We start from the raw sequence: 18,442 nt of genomic DNA, 5'->3' as shown, positions 1-18,442 counted from the left end.
TTTAAATGAAAAATTTTTTTTCATTTCATGAAGCAACGAAAATTTTTTATTTTTTTCAATCTGATTTTATTTTTGCTAATAAATATAAATATTGAATTAGATCAAGATTTTATCAATCTTTTGTGTTAATATTTATTATTATTTTTATTTATTTAATAATATTTATATAATTGAATTTTTAATAAATTTTTAATACAATTTTTAATAAATAAATAAAATTAATAATATAATAAATTAAAAAAATAAATTAATAAAATAATTAGTAAAATAAAAAATACAATCAAAATTCCTAAAAAAGATCAATAATATTTATTTTATTATTTATTTAACATAGTTCATGCCTTTCGGCTTTGAACGACTTTCCGGTTCACTCCATTACATATTTAAAAAGATCAATAATATAATTAGATCAAGAAAAATTTATAACCAAATTTATACAAAATGGTTTTTTTTTTAATAAAGGAATAAAGCTTTTAGAATAATTATTTTTATTTCAATTAATTAATTAATTAATTCTCCCTGATCTATTCAATATTTGTTTACTATAAAATGTGAAATAAAAGAAAAATTGATTTGTTTCATTGAAATAAAAGAACAATAAATTCGGATATTAACTCAATTTTTCTTGGCCAATTGAAAATTTATTTTAGATAAAAAATACAACAAAATTTTATTGCACGATTATTAATCGTTTTGTTATTGTTTTTGTCGAATATTTTTTTAATGCAAAAATCTTTTTGCTTATAAAATGAAATTTTATTATTACTAAAAAATACTATTGTATACAATTAATTTGATTAAATAACACTGTTATTAGTTTTTTTTAATTTGTATATTTGATTTTGATGCAAAATATTATTTTTAGATTACCAATATAATGATCAGTGTTGAAGAGAATTGAAAAGAATATTTGTCACATGACTTGGCTTTGTGGTCTTTTGATTCGAGTTTATCTTGTCATTTGGGGAGTTATCTGTTATTATTTTCATATATTGATTTTACTTTTTTTACTAATTTGTGTGATACCATCGCTTATATATTATTTCTGTTTTTACAAATTTCCTACACAACCAGAACGTACTGAAGGTCCATTAGATATACCCGTGACTGATTTTACACTTCGTGATTTTTACTGATAATACCATAATTAATTAAAATAAAATTAATTAATAATTTTAATTATATATTATATTATAATTATATTATAATTATTAAATAATTAGCAAACCGTTAACGAATTCAAATTAACGTGGAAAAAAAATTTCAGTTTGACAATCATTATTGTTTCTTCATAGAGGAAATATTTCTTTGTTATTAATTAAAGAATTACATATAGTATAATAATTTGAAAAAAATAATGTTGTGTCAGTGCAAAAATAACAATCGTGAAAATGTTCATTTATGTTGTAAATTTGTGTTGACGATGATAGCTTTAATTGTCTTTATAACTTACTACTATGTGTGTAGATATCCAATAGAAAATGAATCAAGATGTTAATTTTTAAATGTGAACTAATTAAAATATATTGCAGATAAAATTAAAAATTTTGTTTCATTACAAATATTTTTTCTATAAATTAGTAATTTTTTATTGTCTCTAAAATTACGAACGTGAAAATGATTCATTTTTGAACGAAGCTTTTTAAATTTCTTTTTCTAATTTTTAATTTATTAGATAATAATTTTCACGTCCAACAAAAAATGCAGTTAATTATATAGTTTTGAAATATTAAGACCAAGTTTTTAATTTTTATTTCAATTAATAATTTATGATAAAATTTTTAATCAAAAATATTTCATTTTCATATTTTTTTTTTTTTTTTTTATCTTTTTTTTTCATTTTTTTTTTTTAAATTTGTGAATTATTTTTTTTATTTCGATTAATTATATAATTATTTATTTAATTTTTAAATGTCTTCATTAAAGTATTCAGATAAAATAAATTATGTTTATTATTAATTTATTATTTTTTTATGAAGTATTATAGGTATTATTATTAATTTATTAAAAATCATGTTAGTATACAAATTTTTTTTTTTGTACATAAAATACTTTTTTAAGTAAAAAAAAATTGTGTTAATAAAAATTGAATACGAAAAGTTATCTTTTCGTATTAAAAAAGGTTTAAAAATATTAAAAGGGTCAAAATGTTTTTAGTTGATTATAATATGAATATTTATATTTATTCAATGAAACAGCAATACTGGCACTCAGTTTCTTTTTTCAAAATTTTATGTTTATTTTAATTTCTATTATATTCAATATTATTTAATTAATGTATAATATAAATATTTAATTTGATTTGTATTATTTTGTCAACATACAATGCCATTATTTGAGGAAAATGATTGCTTTAAATTGTAATTTAATTTTTGATGGTAATTGTTAATCTTATTAAGAAAATATTGATTAAAATGCAAAACTGGGTTGAATTATTTTATACCCTTTTATATTCATTATAGAGTATCCTGTTTAACAGATTTTCATTGTAATTTTTTTCTCCTCCATAAAGAAAAATATTCTTAAAATCGTAATCATTAATATATTTATTTTCTTAGCGCTAAATATTACAATATTACTTTTAACTTATTAATTTTTAATAGAATTAATATTATTATTATTCTAATATTTTTCGAAGAATTACAATCTGTAATTTTTATTTCTATACATACAATGTGATATGTTAGAGAGAAGTGTCGACAAATATAATTCCCCTAAGGCTTGTAAAATAAGTCAACTAGAAAAAAAGAGGCAGACGTCTGACAAAACTTAAAGCAGTTCTACTTATTCATCTATGTTATAAAAAAAAATCAAGAATAAACATTATATAAGTAAAAAAATTCTTGTTTAAATTCAACTATGTTGTGTTTTTATTATTATTATAGATATTATAATATTTATTATAGTTTACAATAATAATAATAATAATATTAACTCCCAGACTCGTATTTTTGAATTTTTTTTTGGAAAATCTGTTTTGACCTAGATTTTTAAAAAAATTCATGCTTCAGTGATAAGTGGAAAGGATGTATGGCACATGATGCATATATACATGTTGTATGTTTATAAATATACTTATATATAGGTACAATTTAATTCTTGTTCAACCTTTTTAAAGGGTTTTATATATTTTTTTTTTGTTACAGTTTTTTGTAAAAAAAAATTGTACGTTTGCGTAATTATATTTATTTATAAACATTTTTTTTTCAATAGATTCTATTGATGTATGGAATTTATTATAAGACATAGTCATTCAGAGAGTGGTCTAAATAGCTTGATTTAAATATGTTTTTTTATACACACTACAATTCGTATATAGACCCAAACATATTTAAAGAAGTTTTGGAATATTTATCAAAGATTCTTCTTGACCTATTTTTAAAAATTCATGCTCGAACGAAAATTGGAAAACTTGCAGTAGATTTTCACCAATACGGTATCGCATTCTATTTCAAATATTTAAACTTTAAAAAATTAAGTACACGGAGAGAAAAATCTTTCTTTTATATAGCATAAATAAAACGATTTGTATTATTTACCAATAATATATAGAGATCTTTGGAGACTCGGGAGTATTATGCTATACTAGCATAATACTAGAAGTAGAATAGTCTCTCTTTTTGGTTTAGTTCACTCGATCGATAATTGTTAATTGATTAATTGTTTTTGAAAATTGTTTTTTAAATTATTATAAAATTATAATAGAAAAATGAAATTAATACAAATAAATATTAAAAAAAGGAAGAAAGTAAAACAAAAGAAATAATAAAATGACAATATTTTTGCTATAGTATGATAAGAATATTTATAGTCAGAGATCAAATAGAATGAAGTCAAATTTTTTGTCTCGGACTTGTAATCGTCAAAAAATATTTTTCATTGACGACATAACAGTTGAATAAATTTATATACTGTTCAATTAATTATATGTCAACCAATAGTGAGGAGGCATCTAATTAGTTGCGCTTGTCCTACTCGCTTAATTGGAAAATTGTATAAAAAACAGTTTGGTTAAATGAAGACAAAAATTTATTTCTCCCACCATAATAGTAAACAATTAATAATTATTATTTAAATTTTGTGTGAAATGAATTAAATTAACATTTATTGGTGGAAATGTAAACGATTGGAGACATGTAAACAAGACTTGTATTATTTCTATTCGATGAGAGAAAATAATGATTTTCTTTCGCATTTTTGTTCGCAGGGAAATAAGATGAATTCATTTCCGTGGATCAAGTGGATTTCCTGTTCACGTATTGGTGATATATATAGTTTCAAACACCTATTTGGATTACTGGCGAGAGGTGGAATTTTTTATCAGGCATCTTTAATTTTCAACTGCGAGTGCAATTACTATTCTTCTGCGCAGACTGGTCCAGATGGATGATGTGAGGATGAGGAGCAATGCATTATTGCGTCAACGCAGATAATCAGCGATTGGTAAGTCCCTCTTGACTCCAGCATTGTGGCCGAGTCAAGTTGTAATATATTTGCGAAAATTTCCTATAGTGACATCTCATTGAATTAATATGTTGACTAAATTAAATTTATGATGGAAATTTATTTATCAATTTGCGACAATTTATATAACAATAGAAATTTTCCAAATTGGAAAATTTATTTATTGCTGTGTGGAATATTTATTAGATTATATTTGCAAAAAGTTAGTGCGTTAGTGCTAATACTGGGTAAAAATAATTAGTGATTCTAATTCACAATAATTAATTAAATAACTAATAATTAAACTTCTATAGAATGTTTACTAAAATTTTCGTAGAATGATTCTATAGAATTATTCTTGTAAAATTCATACAACAAATTTTATTCAAATTTCCTATAAATAATTAAATAGCTTTTGCAACAAATACTGAAATTGTTGGTTCAATTATATTATATATACAATTTATTTCATTTAGCTAAAAATTATACTTAATTGAAGTAAATATTTATTTGATAATACACAAGTAATCGGTTATTTGAATCGAATAATTTTTTTTTACTGTAATTTGCGACTGACTCTTGATAGAATTATAATTTTATTCATTATCAGGGTTTCTACAGTCAGGAAAATCAGGGAAATATCAGGGAAAGTAAAATTGGTCAGGAAAATCAGGGAAAAGTCAGGGATTTTTATTAAAAGTACTGAAAAAAATTAAATTTCTAGAATTCATAAGAAAATTCTGAATTTTTGTGTTTTTTTTTGTTTGCCTCATAAATTATGAAATAACCACGAATTCTAATACCAAACCTTCATTTTTTATTATTTCTGACAAGAATGAGTTTTTTAATATTATTTAATTATTTCAAAAGTTTTACCGCAATTTTCTTCATAAATAACAAAATTCTTCACTGAAATTCAATTATTTTTAGGAATTTTAATAAACTTCTTTGCAAAATTCAATTATTTTCGTAAATAACAATATTTATCACAAGAATTCAATTATTTTCAAAATTTTTAACGAATATCTCGTCAAAAATTGAATTTTCTTTGTAAGTAGCAAAATTTTTCACCAAAAATTCAATTACTTTAAAAAATTTAAATAAAATTCTTTGCAAAATTTTAATTATTTTCAAAAGTTTTTCGCATTTCAATGATTTTCAATATTAACTATTTTCATAAAATTTATCACAAAATTTAATTATTGAACAAAAATTTTTTGATGCATTTCTCTGAAAACATTGAATTATTTTCATAAATAATAAAATTTTTTTTAGAAATTCAATTATTTTCATCGCTGAATTTCGAATATTTTTAATACAATTTTAAATAAATTCCTCGAAAAATGCAATTATTCTTAAAAATTCTATTAAATTCGACAAAAGAATTCAATTTTAAGAAACATTCAATTTTTCATTAAAGTAATAAAATTCGTTGCAATACTTCAATTATTTTCAATAATTTTTAAGTAATTCTGCAAAAGAATTCAATTATCTTGATAAACAACAAAATTCTTCCCGAAAATTCAATTATTTTAAGGAATTTTAATAAAATCCTTTTTAATAATTCAATTATTTTGATAAATATCAAAAATTATCACAAGAATTCAATTTTTTTCAAAAGTAATAATAAAACACTTTGCAGAAATTAAATTATTTTCAAAATTTTTGAAAAATTTTCGTCAAGAATTAAGTTATTTTTATAAATAGGTAGCGAAATTCTTCTCAAAAAGTCAATTATTTTCACAAATTTCAATAAAATTCCTGTCAAAATTTCCATTATTTAAACAAAATTTCATAAAATTCTTCGCATGAATGCAATTATTTTCATAAATTATTATTTCAATTCTTTTCATGAATTCAATTATTTTTAAAAAATTTAATAAAACTTTTTAAAAGTTTTCAATTATTTTCAAAATTTCTGATAAAATTCTTTAATTCGATAAATTTCTGTAAAATTTGAACTAAATTCCTTAAAAGAAATTAATTATTATTTCAAAAGTTGTTAATAAAATTCTTCGTAAAAATTAAATTTTTTAGAAACATCCAATTGTTGAATTAATTATTTATTTTGGTATTTAAATAATTGAATTGACGTAGAATTTTGTAATTTAAAAATTTATTTCAAAATGAATTTCGGTTAAAATTTTAAATAATAATTGAATATTATTTTATATTATTTATTATATTATTATAGCATTATAGCGTGAATTTTTAGAAACAATTGGATTTTGAAAATGTTTCAAATTAAAATGTTTGAAAATCTGAAATTTTCATACTTTTAAATTAAAATTTATGTGAAACTAATTTTTTCTAAAAGTTTTATTTGCATTTTTTTTTTAAATTTATTAGAAGTTTTTATTTTCTAATAACTATTTAAATTTTAAATAGAGAATTTCCGATTAATCGAAATTTCGTAAAATTGAATTGTAAACAAATGGATTTGAGAATTCCCAAAGAACTTTTTCAAAATAAATTATTAAAAATTTTAGTTTAAAATTCTAGAAAATATTCAGGGTGGCCACATGTCAGTAAAGTCAGTAAAGTCAGGGAAATGTCAGTGAAACAAAATTTTTGTCAGTAAAGTCAGGGAAATGTCAGGAAAAAAATTTTTGTCAGGAAAATTAAGAAAATTGAGAATTTTTTCGACTTTTAATTGAAATATTAGCTTCTAATTGTTAAAAATTCAATGTTTTCAGTATTTTCAATTACATATTTCAAAAAAATTCAAATACACATAAAAATAATAACATTTTAGAATTATTTTTAATATTTTGGGGAATACAATTAAGCTCAAAATTTTTAATTAAAATTTAAAGAAAAATTAATTCGTTTTTTAAATTATACCAAATTTTTTTAAGAAACTCAATTATTTTGGAAAAATTACATTAAAATATTTTTAAAAACTAATTATTAGAATTGTTTTAAAATAATTTTTTTAAGATTTAATTATCTTCGAACAATGTGAACAAAAGTTTATGAAAATTTACTTTTTGGAGTTATTAAAATTTTTGAGACATCATGGTCCTGTTTAAAATTAAAATTCTTCAAAAATTTGATCATTTTTATTTACATTTTTCAAAAATTCAATTATTTTTAAAAGATTTTACCAAATTTTAATTGTTTGTAAATTATTAAAAATTGAAAAACTATTATATTTATATAATTACAATTATTATAAAAAATTAAATTTTTGTATTTAAATAATTGAATTCTAGAAGAACTTTTGGGAAATTATTTAAATTAATTGATTCAGAGATGAACTTTAGTTGAAAATTGTAAAAAATAATTGAATTCAGGAAGGGTTATAATTTTAATTTTTAGAAATTATTCAAATTAATAAATTTTACCCATTTTCCGTAAACATTCATATTTTCCTGTAAAAAGAATTTTGTCAGGGAAAGTAATTTTAATGTCAGTAAATTGTCAGGGAAATGTCAGGGAAATTGATAAACTGAAACTTGTGGCCACCCTGATATTAATTGATTTTAAATGATGTAAATAATTTCGAAGAAGTTAGAGTAACAATATTCTTATATAAAATAATACCTTATTTTAGAATTAGAATTGGGTAATCTTTAATTGTTATAGAAACATGAAGAAATCGATCACTCCGAGTCAAAGACTCTGAGTTATCGATATCTTCATGTTTTATAATATAATATTCGTATAAATTGTTTAATTTCAAAAAGGTTTGAATTTAAATGTTTTGAAAATTTTAATTCCTATGGAAAAATAACAATGATAATTATTAAAATAATGATTAAAATAATGATTAAAAATTAACTTAAAAAGATAAGTTTTCGTGGCAGTCATTATTATTTTACTGTCAGGCAGTTATAGTTTATTTTTATATTGACTGGATATATAATGGTAGGTAGTTAAAAAGAAATAAAAACTCGTTAGACGTTGCGGATATAAATTTTTCAATATTGTACAAATGAAAAAGTATGTTTTGAATCTGGCTCGTGGAATTAAAATCTTAGAAAATGATGACAGAAAGAAATGGCGTGGAAAAAAGTATGAGGCCTTGTATCACGAGTATTCCGAGTCGTTGAATTTCCGCCGATAAAAGGAAAATAATAATAAAATAAAACTACTGCATAAGAAAATGTGTCGCGTATTATACGCGCGTTCGGGAAATATGATACATTCCGTATTTTGATAGAAGCATATATATATATATTTTTATATGTATACTAAAAAAAGGTCCCGCGAGTCATATATTGAGGCTATGCAAGATCGGGAGAATTTAAAACCAGTTGCCAGGTGGTTTGGATTCAATAAATCTTGTTCCCTTTGCGCGTATACTTTTTGCGAAGATAAAACAAAAAAGTTTAAGTAAAAGAACATTTGGAAAAAGAATGTTTGAATGTTCTTGGGTTGAAACTGATGAACCGCAAAATGTTCGGCAACCGTGACAAGACGAACAAACTTTTGGAATTTCGAAGGTAAATTTTGTTTGAATAGCTTTAAGCCTTTCAACTATAAAGTCCAACTTTCATTTATTATGTCAAATGGAAGAAAGGAATTGTAAAATTTTTTAAATTATATACCTTGAAAAAATAGTTTAAAGGTTTTATTTATTTTCTACTTTGAGTAGAATTTCTTTTTTTGGGTAAAACTATATTTTTTCATGCGAGTAGGTTTTTTTTTATGTTTCATAATAATAAAGAACGAGAAAATTGTAAGAAAATTTTACTTACAGTTTATGCTTATATATATGTGGGTTAAATAAAGTGAACATAATAAGTGATGAGTATATAGGGTTATATAACTATACAGTGATTTGACAGGAGATTTATATAGTGACTACGTGATATAGTGTTTTGGACCTAAAATGAGATGCGCAAAAAAAGGGCTATGGAAAAATATTCTGAATTTGAGGGTTTATTCTTCTCTTTAAAGTTGAATTATAGTCACTTTTGACTGATGAAATGGTTCTGGTTGATTCACTAAATTCATTCAATAAGAAAATTTTTATTTTAATAATTGAAAAAATATTTTTTAAAGCTATATTAGTCAAACATTTTTATTTTAATGAAAAAAATATTTTTTAAGGATAATTTTTAGTCAAAAAAACTCTAATTGTCAGTAAAAAAGTACTAAATACGTTTGTTAAGGCACAATTTTAATTTGTACCGTTTACTAAATGATTTAGTAGCTTTAACAAATAAACAAACAATTAGAATATTTATTTATTAATTTATTTCTACTAACAATTAGAAGATTTTAACTAAAAATTAGACAAAATTCTTATATTAATTCATTTAATGAACGAATCGGTCTTATTTCATTAGTAAAAACTAAAAATATTTACTAATTTGAATTAGTGACTGACTTTTTGCTTTTGAAAAAAGCAAAAAACAATTTGCTTTCGAAATAGTAAATTCTACTAATAAATTAGTGGAAATTACTATTTATTAGTAAATTCTATTTGTCAATTAGAAATTTAAACTATTAAAATTTTTAGAAAATTAAAGGAAAAAGTTTTAGTCAAAAAAATGTTCTGTTACATTTATTTACAAATTTCTTTCAAATTTTTCGAAAACATCAATAACTTCTTTTTTAAATAAATATTTAATTATTATTTTTCCAAAAGAATTAAAATTCTTCAAAAGATTCAAATTCACACCTTTTTGAAATTAAACAACTTATAAAAAATTGTTATAAAACATGAAGAAATCGATTACTCCGAGTCTTCGACTCGGAGCAATTGAGTGATAAAATCATTATTCTATATTATAAGACTTCATAAGAAAAAAAAAATTTTTAATTATTTTTTACGAAAATAATTGAATTATTGGGAAAAAATTTATAAAACGTTAGTAAGTAATTGAATTTTGCAGAAGAATTTTGATATTTACAAAGATAATTGAAATTTTGACGAGAATTTAAAAGAAATTTTTGAAAATAATTGAATTTTGTAAAGAATTTTATCAGAACTTTTGAAAATAATTGAATTTTCATGATGAATTTTATTATTTATGAAGATAATGATCATTTTGACGAGAAATATAAAAAAACATTTTGAAAATAATTGAATTTCTAGGATGAATTTCATTATTTATAAATATAATTAAAATTTTGAACAGATTTTTTTTTAAAAATGTTGAAAAGTAATTGAATTTTGCACAAGAATTTTGATATTTACAAAGATAATTGAAATTTTGAGGAGAATTTAAAAGAAATTGTTTAAAATAATTGAATTTCTGCGAAAAATTTTCTTACTTTTGAAGATAATTGAATTTTGCAAAGAATTTTATCAGAACTTTTGAAAATAATTGAATTTCCATGATGAATTTTATTATTTATGAGGATAATGATCATTTTGGCGAGAAATATAAAAAAAAATTTGAAAATAATTGAATTTCTGAGAAGAATTTTATTACTTTTTAAAATAATTGAATTTTTAGGATGAATTTCATTATTTATAAAGATAATTGAAATTTTGACAAGAATTTTATTAAAATTCTTTGCAAATAATTGAATTTCAGAGTAGAATTTTATTATTTGTAAAGATAATTGAAATTTTGAACAGATTTTTTTTTTTTAAATGTTTAAAAGTAATTGAATTTTGCAGAAGAATTTTGATATTTATAAAGATAATTGAAATTTTGAGGAGAATTTAAAAAAAATTTTTTGTAATTAATTGAATTTCTGTGAAGAATTTTTTTACTTTCGAAGATAATTGAAGTTTGCAAAGAATTTTATTAGAACTTTTGAAAATAATTAAATTCACATGATGAATTTTATTATTTACAATATTTTGACGAGAAATTAAAAAAAAAATTTAAATAATTGAATTTCGGAGAATAATTTTATTATTTATAAAAATAATTGAAATTTTGAAGAGAATTTTTAAAAAAATGTTAAAAATACCTATAATTAAAACTTTGCTATGAATTTATGCGACTAAAGCGACTTTTTTTGAGTCTTAAAGACGATCCGAGCCCTGAGTAGATGTAAATTTTTGTTATTAAAGTTTTAGTGAAAAATGACTAAAAATTAGTAAAAATTCTTCGCCCTAAATTTGAATTAGTAAAATTTGCTTCGAATGTAGCATAAAAATTTACTCCAAAAATATATATAGTAAAATTTGCCAGAAATTTCAGATTTTTATTTTTATTTTTCTAATTTAATAGTTTATATAAATTTTTTATTATTAATTAATGATTAATTAGTTAATTAATATAATTCTAAATAATTGTATTAATTGATATAATTTGCGTATATATAAATAAATAAAATATGAAACTAAGAAAGTAATTTATTATTCCAAGCTCTACTTTGTAAATATAGAAAAAGTTAATTCCCATTTTTTCCGCGCAAAAGAAAAAGCGTGCAAGAAAAAAGAGTTCAAAGACGACGAGATAATTAATTATTTATTCAATAATTTGTACTACTTAGGGAGTAAATTTTTAATTTTCACTTAATTTTAACAAAATCTGTCCCTGAGAACTTGGAGTTTTAAATTCTGCTTTTTTGTTGGATTTTTTTTATAAAATACGAAGAAAAATTACGTGTTTTAATAAATATTTATTTTTTGAATTCCATGAAATATACAGGTCAATATAATAATAGATAATAATATAATATTATAGAAGTAAAATATACAGGTATTTTGTCTACATTATGGTGATTGAAGTTTATAATTTTATGACACGAATTCTTCATTTTATATGTATTTAATTTTAAATCATTTAATTTAATGTCATTTAATTTTAATAATGTTGAAGCTAAATTTGCCATTGTTATAATTAAACTGACATAATCAAATTTACGTTAAACTTGATTTGCGAATTGTAAAAATTTAAAGTGGAATTAATTATATATATTTTCACACCGCGCATGAAAATTCTCTATAAAGTAAAATGCTAATTTGGAAATAAAGTTTTTTCCTTTCGGAAATTTGTTTCTTGACTTCTTTTTTCGTATTTATTACAATAGCACGAAATATTCCATTCACATTCCCGGAATATTTTCATTGGTTGAACGAATATTCCATTCAATATTCAATTTAATTATTGAATGAGCGTATAAAAATTATCAATAATACAAATAAAAAAATATTTTTAGAAAATTCCAAAGGAATATTTTCATAATATTTTGAAGGAATATTTGCACATTATTCTAAAGGAACAATCCAAAGATCGGAGGTTTTAATATTTCTAAGATATGGATGGAATATTGCAGAGGAATATTTCCAATGTACGAATCGAATATATATTCGAAAATACAAATCAATTTTTGGAATATTTAAATAAATTTCTATAAATTTAAATTAGTAAAAATGTTTACTAATTTGTATTAGTGACTAACTTTTTGCTTTCGAATCAGTAAATTTGTCAAACAAATAGTAATTTCTACTATTATTTACTAGTAAAATTTACTAATTCAAAAGCAAAAAGTCAGTTACTAATTCAATTTAGAAAACATTTTTACTAATTCAAATTTAGAAAGATTATCAATTTATTTTGAATGAAGTTGTAAATTTAAAAATTAATATTCCATTGAAATGTTTATATAATCAATTGTTTGAATATTTTTTTATAAAATTCTTCGCAATAATTCAATGATTTTCATAAATAATAAAACTCATTGCATAATTTCAATTATTTTTAATATAATTTCAATCAATATTCTCGAAAAATGTAATTATTCTTAAAATTAAAATATGTTATTAAAATTCGTCGAATGAATTCAATTATTCAAAAATTTGTTAATCAAATTATGTACAAGAATCCAATTTTAAGAAATATTCAATTATTCAATAAATTATCTATATTTGTATTTAAATAATTGAATTCTCGTGGAATTTTCTAATGAAAATTGATTTAAAAATGAATTTCAGTTAAAATTTTAGATAATAATTGAATATTTAAAGCATTATAGCATGAATTTTTAGAAATAATTGTATTTTGAAAAATAATTGAATTTTTAAAAAAAAATTATTTCAAGTTTTTATTTTCTAAATATTTAATTGAATAATTTCCGAATAATCAAAATTTCGTAAAATTGAATTGTAAACAAATAAATTTGAAAATTCAATAGGTAATTTTGCAAAAATTATTAAAAATAATTGATAATTGTTCTTTTATTTGTTTCGAAGAATGTTAATAAAACTTTCGAAATTAATTACATTTTTCGAAAAATTTACTTAAAATTGTATTAAAAATAATTGAAATCCTACTGTGAAGAATATTATTATTTATGAAAATAATTCAATTCTTGCAACGAATTTTATTACATTTTTTTTAAAAATTGAATTGATGTGAAAAATTGTATTACTTATAAAAATAATTAAATTCTTGAGAAGAATTTTATTAAAATTTTTGTAAATAATTAAATTTTTTTTTTTTGAAAAATTTTATGGAAATTTAAATTATTATAAAGCATGAAGATATGAAGCACTCCGAGTGCTCGATATCTTCATGTTTTATAATAATAATCTTAAAAGTTATTGAATTTCAAAATGTTTAAATTTAAATTTTTTTAAAATCTTAATTCCTATGGAAAAACAATAATGATTAAATATTTTTTTTAAATAAAGCTATTGATGTTTTCAAACAATTTTTTCACCATTTAAAAAAAGTTTTATTATTTAAATTTGTTTTTAAAACATCGCTTTTTATTTCAATTTTTATAGATATATTTATACTGTTCTCTAAATTTGAAATAGTTAAAAATAATTAATTTGATAGTAAAAAAGATTTTTGAAATTTTTTAATTCAATTGTTTCAAGTTAGTTGAATTTTTATAAACAAATGATTGAGAATTTTTGAAATTTTTTTAGATTCTATTAAAAATAATAATTAAATTCTTTTAAAGAATTTTATTTAAATTTTTCGAAAATAATCAAGGGAAGTTAGTCACCGTAATTATAATTTTATTTTCTGCATTTTGCATTTTCATTGCAGAATTCCAATTATTTTTAATACAATTTTAATCGAATTCCTCGAAAAATGTAATTATTCTTAAAAATCTAATTAAAATTTGTCCAAAGAATTCAATTATTTCTAGAAATTGTAAAAAAATTCTTCTCAAGAATTCAATTATTTCCATAAATTTTCATAAAATTCAGAAAAAAATTTATTTATTTTTAAAAGTAATAAATTTTTTTGCAGAAATTCAATTATGTTAAAAATTTTTTTCAAATTCTCCTCAAAATTTCAATTATCTTTATAAATAATTAAACTTTCCACAATTCAATTATTTTCAAAAATTTTAATAAAATTCTATACGCAAACATTTAATTATTTTTATAAATAGTAAAATTAAAATTATCTGTAGAAAATCAATTAGTATAAATACATTTTAATAGAATTGAATTAATCAAATTTTCAATTATAATTATAAACAGACAAGATTATTTTAAAAAATTGAAAAAATTCTTTGCTTATAATTCAATTATTTTACAACTTTTTAATTAAAATTATTAAAAGAACATTATTTTTAAAAAATTTAAAGAAACTCGTCAAAAGAATTTAATTATTCATAAAAACTCTAATAAAAATTTTGGAAGCCATTTGTAGATTTATTTATGTTCGAAATCAAATAAATTTAAATTTAAATTTAAACCCTGTTAAATTAAATTTTTTTTGTCACTATAGTTCAAATTAGTAAACTTTTTTAGAGAGAATGTCGAAATTTGTAATATTCATAATTTGTAAAAGTTTAGAATATTCCTAATGTTCTAATAAAAGATGTAATATTCCCATTGTTCGATTATGGAATATTCCTCGGTATTGGGGTAAAGAATCGAGAAATCTAAATCAGTCACTAAAAAATCATCAAAGTTTTGTTAATTCATATATAAACAGATATTTTTGTTTCAGTTTTTCAATTTTTTTTGAACATTTTGATCCTCTTAAAAATATGGAGAATTATTGAAGCACTTATTCATGGAATTTTGTCTATAGAGATGCAATTTCAATACGTTTTTCTTTCTCTCTCTTTTTTTTTTTTAATTAACGACCATTTGTATGGATAGAAGTTATTTTTGCTTGAAGAAGGATCTACATGTTGATTGAAGTATTATAGGGCATAAAATGTGCAACCTAGACTGCGAAGAATAGAGGAGAGATCGTGTGACATTCAGAAAGTTGTGAAACTCAAAAGCTCCCGTTTATATCTATATATAGTGTTATAAGGGTTTTGTATTCAAAATAGACGAGACGAGGATGAGGAGAGTATTCTGTATATAGGAATACATATATATATAGGTGTCAAATACTAGAATCAGGCAGAACCATATACACTTGTAGATTTGGAAGCTGTAATGTGCAGAGTTTGAGTTAAGCCAAGTATGAGTGTATATGTATGTATGTAGAGTGTTCGTTAGTGCGTGTTTCATTGGTGTTAGGGATGAATCCCGCAATTGGGTGGGGCGGCTACGGCGCTTGCGTCAGTTGAGATCCAGGACCGTGTCTCCTGGGTCACCCTTAAAACACCCCACGACATCCCATTACCACGAAATTCGAATCGCCAAGGCTTATCGTTAATCTTTTCCTGCCTTGACGTGCGTGGACGTTCCAAGCGCCCGTCTCTGTTTCCCACAGATATATCGGCAAGCATCGATTACTGCAAATGTGTCGCAAATCACGAACACCGCAGGATCCTTTGCAAAATAAAGGAGTTTTCCCCTTTTTTCCTTTTTTCTTGGGCGAAAAAAAAAGAATAGAAAAGAAAAACCACATTTACCATGAAAAATCGGTATATAGTCAATGTTTCAATGTACTTCCTCCCACAGTCACAACTTTGCATTTATTTAACACTTTTGCATCGTCATACTCCTTTATAAAGAAGGGATCGATATTATATCTACTTTTTCCAAATTATATCACTGTTACGATATAATTAAGATTGTTCGATAAGGGTTTATTTATAATTTAATTTTTTTTCTATTTACTTATATAAATACCCTACACATTTCTTCCCTTATTTCTCCTTATTTTTCCTTTTAATTATATATTTATTTTATTTTCCTATTTTTTTCTTTATTTTCTTTCAAATGCGATAATTCGTTCGAAAAATGAGAATTTTATATCAAATGCACGTGTGTGTTTAATTTAAATGTATATTACGATTGAAGTTTTTTTTTTATTTAATTAAACAAAGTTTATTTTTGTAATATTATATTTTGTTATGCTGTTTTCCTCATTTTTAAGTTTCATGTATTTAAAATTTATTCTCGAAAAATGATATTGTTCATTTCATAGTTTTAGCATGTAGGAAATTCTTTTTTTTTCAACAATATCTCAAATCTTTTGATAAAATTTCAATAAAATGGAAAATAATGGTTAAAAAGTAAAAAAGGAAATAAAATAACATTTAAACGGAATATTTTAATTAAAACAAATAAAAAGAGTAAATATAGTGTTACAAGATTTTATGTACAGAAATAAAGTATACGAAGCAATCAGAGTTAATTTAAAAATATCGAATTAATACCTACACGGAATGAATTGAATTTTAAATAAAAATTTTTCGATAAATTTCAATGTTTTCTTTATCAATTTTGATATTTTTTAAAATTAGAAATAAAAAGATTTTGTTTTTAAATTTAATTACTTAATTTTTTATTTAAAAATTTTTAGTTGTTCTATTTTTAAAAATTATAAAATTGACACCGAAGGAATTAAATTGATAAAAAGAAATTTTTGATCAAATTGATCTGGTAACAATTTAATACTTTTAAATTAGAAATAAGTTTTTTTAATTTCTACTTTTTAGATTCCTAAATTTTTTATTTTTAAATTTATATTTGTATTTAACGTCTGAGAATAATTTAATTATTAATAAAAACGACACATTCGGACAAGAATGTTACTTTTTAAGTTTTTATTTTTTAAAAGTCGAACGTTTCGAGTTAAATCATAAACTCCTCTTCAGGGACTACAAAAATATATAAAATACAATTATTAACAAAGGTTCAATTTTGAAAAATGAAAACAATTATTTCTTTATTTTCTTTATTCAAACAATTATTATTTAATTGTTTTAATTTTTCAAAATTTAACCTTTATTAGTATAATTGTATTTTATATATTTTTGTAGTCCCTGAAGAGGAGTTTATGATTTATCTCGAAACGTTGGACTTTTAAAAAATAAAAAGTAACATTGTTGTCCGAATGTGTCGTTTTTATTAATATTTAAATTTATAATTGTAAAATTTATGAAAATATCAAATTAAGCTCGAAAGATTTAAATTTTAAATTAATAAAACCATTGAACCAATTTGATCGTTTTGGTATCAATGTGATACTTTAGAATTAGTAATAAAAATGAATTTTTTATTTTTTACTTCATTAATTGACAAATATTTAAAAAAATTAATTTAATTTTTATAATTATTAAAATGATGACAAAATCTGAATCAATTTAATTGATTTGGTATCAATTTGATACTTTCAAATTAATATTTAAAGTAAATTTTTACTTCTTAACTTATTTAATTTAAAAATTTTGTAACTCCCGCATTCTTATAAAACTATCAAATTAATACCAATATAATTAAATTGATAAAAAATAAGATTAATTTAATCATTTTTATATCAATTTGATATTTTAAAATAAATTTTTGAAAATTTTACCACACGGAGAGAAAATATATATTAAATTTTGTAAAAGTATTTTATAATTTGGGGAAAAAATGCGACAAAACAAAATTTTGATATGAAAAACACTAAACTTTAAAAAAAACTTATGTGAAATTTAGTATAACTATATGAAATATCAAGAATGTTAATTCAATTTTAATATAACTGTACTAAATTTCACATAAGTTTTTATAAAGTTTAGTATTTTTTATATCAAAATTTTGCTTTGTTACACTTTTTCCCCAAATTGTAAAATACTTTTCTAAAATTTAATATATATTTTCTCTCCGTGCACTGATATTTTTCTAAATTATTTAAAATTTTAATCTTTAATTCTTGAATTTTTAAAAATATCAAATCAATACCAAAAAAAAAAAAAATTAAATTGATACGAAAATTTG

The 18,442-nt window shown here is 20.9% G+C and overlaps 1 protein-coding gene across 4 annotated transcripts in view; it reads left to right on the top strand.

The window, feature by feature from the left end:
• The window catches only part of LOC122511650 (zwei Ig domain protein zig-8-like), a 198,661-nt gene that overhangs the window by 4,815 nt on the left and 175,404 nt on the right, over positions 1–18,442 (top strand). For 3 of the 4 annotated variants that reach the window (XM_043627036.1, XM_043627035.1, XM_043627031.1), the window contains exon 3: positions 4,208–4,443. The gene's annotated coding sequence lies outside the window, so the exon portion shown is untranslated. Of the gene's footprint in view, positions 1–3,859; positions 4,444–18,442 lie in introns of those variants that run through there. The other variant, XM_043627033.1, reaches the window with a different exon arrangement.

The sequence above is a fragment of the Leptopilina heterotoma genome, unplaced genomic scaffold (assembly GCF_015476425.1).
Source record: "Leptopilina heterotoma isolate Lh14 unplaced genomic scaffold, ASM1547642v1 Lhet_89, whole genome shotgun sequence".
Lineage (NCBI taxonomy): Eukaryota > Metazoa > Arthropoda > Insecta > Hymenoptera > Figitidae > Leptopilina > Leptopilina heterotoma.
The sequence above is the reverse complement of the archived record's forward strand: the minus strand, read 5'-3'. Positions and strand labels throughout refer to the sequence as shown.